The 5,000-nt window shown below is 51.2% G+C and overlaps 1 pseudogene; it reads right to left on the reverse strand.

The window, feature by feature from the left end:
• Positions 1 to 5,000, reverse strand: part of LOC126327540 (large subunit ribosomal RNA) — an 8,105-nt pseudogene that overhangs the window by 2,170 nt on the left and 935 nt on the right.

The raw sequence follows: 5,000 nt of genomic DNA on the forward strand, positions 1-5,000 counted from the left end.
GGTCACAAATCTTCTTTTTCAGACCATGGTCAGTCAACAGGCATGTTAGGGAGTATGGTGGAATCGTCGCCCTCCGCCAACTTGCCTGCCACATTCCCACATCTGGTATCCAGCTGTAGGTTTCCCTACCCTTCTCTGTCTGGTTCCATCTATTTTGCCACTCCTCCTGCAACATTATGTCTATTTGTCTGCTGGTATCACGTTGCCCAGCAGTGGGTCTTGGAGCCTGGAACCCTGCGACCGAGCCAGCCACACCATGCCGAGTGTAGTACAGCAAGGCTGCCTTCACTATCTCAAGGTCGAGCGGCATGTATCCTGTTAGTACTTGCAGGGCCTCCGTCGATACAGTCCTACAAGCTCTGGTCATCTGCAACAGAAATGGCCTTTGAATTGCCTCAATTATTCGTTGGACATATCGGTGCTTTGTCCGATCTGCCCAAGCAGCTGCACCATATCTGCAAACGGAGAGGCACAAGCCCTGATAGATTACCCTTAACGATTTTTTCTGCAGACCCCACTCCGTTCTGGTTACCCTCAAGAGGGAACCTGAGACAGCACTTAATCTATTCTGGATGTTCCTCATGTGAGGTGTGAACCAGAGTCTTTCATCCAGAGTTACACCGAGATATGTAAACTCTGCAACGAACTTGACATTTCCTCCCTCGAGAGGGATTGTTGGTGGTCTGTGACTGTCAAATCTGCCCTTGATGGTCATGGCAACCGTCTTTTGTCTGGATATCGCCAGCTTGTTTTCGGTGGTCCATCTGATTACCTCCCCCAGCGCTATTCTTGCTCTGTCCTCTATCTGTTTCCTGCTCTGACCCTTAATGATGATTGCAAGGTCATCCGCATATGCCACTTTTGTCCATTGCTCATATTCTTTTTCAATCACAATCTCGTCAAAGACGAGATTCCACAGGAAAGGACCGCAAATAGAGCCCTGTGGACAGCCCTTTGTGACCAATTTCCCTACACAGCCAGCCCTATTTCTGACCATAACCTTTCGGTTTTTAAAGTAATCTGCCATTAAGTCATACAAATTACGTGGACACTGGATTGCTCTGAGACGCCTCATAACACTAGGCCACCATAAGTTATCGAAGGCACCGGCTATGTCTACAAATATTACTACCACATACTTCTCCTCACAATCCACACTACCCAAAACCTGCCTAATAGCCATTTCCGTCGATGCACCTTTTCGAAACCCGAACTGGTTGTGGGCCTTTATATTTGATTCGTCATAGCGTTTTTCTAGACGACTGACTACTAACCGTTCTAGAATTTTTCCTAGGATAGACAGAAGGCATATAGGACGGTAGGATTTAGGCTCGTCCCTGGGTTTATCTATTGATTTCAGTAATATGCAGACATTTCCCTCCTTCCACATATCTGGGACTTTTCTTTCCTGTAGACATTTATTGTACAAATCTGAGAGAAGATGGGGACAGGTGCGCCAAACCCTTTTTATAATGGCATCATCAATACCATCAGGACCTGTTGCCTTCCCTGGTTTACAAGCTTTTATTGCTGCCCCTATTTCTTCTAGTGTGAATTCTGGGTCAAGGTCCACATTGTCATAGCTGTTGTTGTCAGTTTTCACAGCTTGTTGGTCGTCTGTGTCCTGTTCTGGGTTGTCATCAGGGAGTACACTCTGTAGTAATGACCGTACCGTCTCCTCCCAAGTCATTGTAGGAGTCTGGTTCTTTGTTTTTATATTGCTCAGCACGTTTTCTGTTCCATGTTTTGGCCGAATTATCTTTCTCACTATGGCCCAAGGATCATTCTGATCGCAGTCAGTGACCCATCTCTTCCAGGTCTCCTCTTTGGCCTTGGCAATTTCCTTGTTGTACTTGTTTTTCACTCTATTGTAGATTTGTTTTGCTGCTTCTATATCTGGTTCATTATTATTTTTACGTGCTCGTTGCAGACTACGCCGTGCAGTAATGGTGTCACGTCGCAGGTTGGCAAGTGTTGCATTCCACCATGGCACTGGATTCTGCACCTGTGTTCTCTTTCTCATTGATCGGCTACAGCTCTCGTGGATTGCTGCCTGTAGCCTTGTGACCATTTCATTAACTCCTACATTGTGGCTCCGTTGCCAGTGCGCTGTGGACCTGATAAGGTGCCGGTCAAAGGTGGGCCACTTTGCGAAGTTTGTGTTGTAGGTGACAAGTTCCGCAGTAGCTCTTGCTCTTTTAGGTGCCACGAATTCATATGTTATAGCCCTGTGGTCACTTGACGTCCATTCTTCTTGAACCATCCACTTGCACACCGCTTTGGCAGCTGAAGGTGTGCAGAGTGTGATGTCAATATTGCTCTCCCCATTTGGGCCAGAGAAAGTAGTTAGCTCTGACCTTTCATTCATTATTATGAGCCCGTGTTGTGAAATGAAGTCTTCAAGCGTTCTGCCTGCTGCATCCATTGTTGAGCTGTGCCAGACTGGTGAGTTCGCATTCGTGTCCATCCCTATGATAACTGGTTTCCCTTGGAGTTTGTCGAGGATAATCTCCAGTTGATGGAGAAAATGGTCTATGGGTGATCCATATTGGCAATATATGCTGGCAATGTAAATCTCACCAAAGGCTCCATTTATGTTGGCAGCAGCTACGTGCATGTTGCAGAAGCTTGTCAACTGCAGAGCTGTTACTGTTTGTGTCTTAACCGCTATTGCTGCCTTGGGTGCTTCGCCTTTGGGGCTGTAGATCAGCTGGAAGTTTGATGGGTACCCAAATACTTTGTTTTTTACGCAGTAGGGTTCCTGGATCAATAACACATCTATATTTTCTTCGCTGATTCGCTGTGTCAATTGATCTGGGACGATTTTTGCTCTTTGCCCATTTATTTGAAGGATCCTTATCGAATTTTCTTGTGTATCTGTCCATGGTCTTCTTCCAGGTTGTACTGCTACACAGTTATTACATGCCATAGTCAGTTGTGCTATGTATTATGGCCTTTATTCTACTGTATTCAGGGCAAGATGTGGGACAGCGGGAATCTCGTTAATCCATTCATGCGCGTCACTAATTAGATGACGAGGCATTTGGCTACCTTAAGAGAGTCATAGTTACTCCCGCCGTTTACCCGCGCTTGCTTGAATTTCTTCACGTTGACATTCAGAGCACTGGGCAGAAATCACATTGCGTCAACACCCGCTAGGGCCATCGCAATGCTTTGTTTTAATTAGACAGTCGGATTCCCCCAGTCCGTGCCAGTTCTGAGTTGATCGTTGAATGGCGGCCGAAGAGAATCCGCGCACCCGCGCGCCCCCGGAGGAGCACGCTAAGGCGGACGCGGCCTCGCAGCAAGGAAGATCCGTGGGAGGCCAAGGCACGGGACCGAGCTCGGATCCTGCACGCAGGTTGAAGCACCGGGGCGCGAACGCCGCGCAGGCGCGCGCATCCTGCACCGCCGGCCAGCACGAGGCCAACCAACGGCGAGAGCAGACCACGCCCGCGCTAAACGCCCGCACTTACCGGCACCCCTACGGCACTCACCTCGCCCAGGCCCGGCACGTTAGCGCTGACCCACTTCCCGACCAAGCCCGACACGCCCCGATCCTCAGAGCCAATCCTTATCCCGAAGTTACGGATCCAATTTGCCGACTTCCCTTACCTACATTATTCTATCGACTAGAGGCTCTTCACCTTGGAGACCTGCTGCGGATATGGGTACGAACCGGCGCGACACCTCCACGTGGCCCTCTCCCGGATTTTCAAGGTCCGAGGGGAAGATCGGGACACCGCCGCAACTGCGGTGCTCTTCGCGTTCCAAACCCTATCTCCCTGCTAGAGGATTCCAGGGAACTCGAACGCTCATGCAGAAAAGAAAACTCTTCCCCGATCTCCCGACGGCGTCTCCGGGTCCTTTTGGGTTACCCCGACGAGCATCTCTAAAAGAGGGGCCCGACTTATATCGGTTCCGCTGCCGGGTTCCGGAATAGGAACCGGATTCCCTTTCGCCCAACGGGGGCCAGCACAAAGTGCATCATGCTATGACGGCCCCCATCAACATCGGATTTCTCCTAGGGCTTAGGATCGACTGACTCGTGTGCAACGGCTGTTCACACGAAACCCTTCTCCGCGTCAGCCCTCCAGGGCCTCGCTGGAGTATTTGCTACTACCACCAAGATCTGCACCGACGGCGGCTCCAGGCAGGCTCACGCCCAGACCCTTCTGCGCCCACCGCCGCGACCCTCCTACTCGTCAGGGCTTCGCGGCCGGCCGCGAGGACCGGCCATGACTGCCAGACTGACGGCCGAGTATAGGCACGACGCTTCAGCGCCATCCATTTTCAGGGCTAGTTGCTTCGGCAGGTGAGTTGTTACACACTCCTTAGCGGATTCCGACTTCCATGGCCACCGTCCTGCTGTCTTAAGCAACCAACGCCTTTCATGGTTTCCCATGAGCGTCGATTCGGGCGCCTTAACTCGGCGTTTGGTTCATCCCACAGCGCCAGTTCTGCTTACCAAAAGTGGCCCACTTGGCACTCCGATCCGAGTCGTTTGCTCGCGGCTTCAGCATATCAAGCAAGCCGGAGATCTCACCCATTTAAAGTTTGAGAATAGGTTGAGGTCGTTTCGGCCCCAAGGCCTCTAATCATTCGCTTTACCGGATGAGACTCGTACGAGCACCAGCTATCCTGAGGGAAACTTCGGAGGGAACCAGCTACTAGATGGTTCGATTAGTCTTTCGCCCCTATACCCAGCTCCGACGATCGATTTGCACGTCAGAATCGCTACGGACCTCCATCAGGGTTTCCCCTGACTTCGTCCTGGCCAGGCATAGTTCACCATCTTTCGGGTCCCAACGTGTACGCTCTAGGTGCGCCTCACCTCGCAATGAGGACGAGACGCCCCGGGAGTGCGGAGGCCGCCGCCCCGTGAAGGGCGGGGAAGCCCCATCCTCCCTCGGCCCGCGCAAGGCGAGACCTTCACTTTCATTACGCCTTTAGGTTTCGTACAGCCCAATGACTCGCGCACATGTTAGACTCCTTGGTCC

This window comes from Schistocerca gregaria, unplaced genomic scaffold (genome assembly GCF_023897955.1).
Source record: "Schistocerca gregaria isolate iqSchGreg1 unplaced genomic scaffold, iqSchGreg1.2 ptg001053l, whole genome shotgun sequence".
NCBI lineage: Eukaryota > Metazoa > Arthropoda > Insecta > Orthoptera > Acrididae > Schistocerca > Schistocerca gregaria.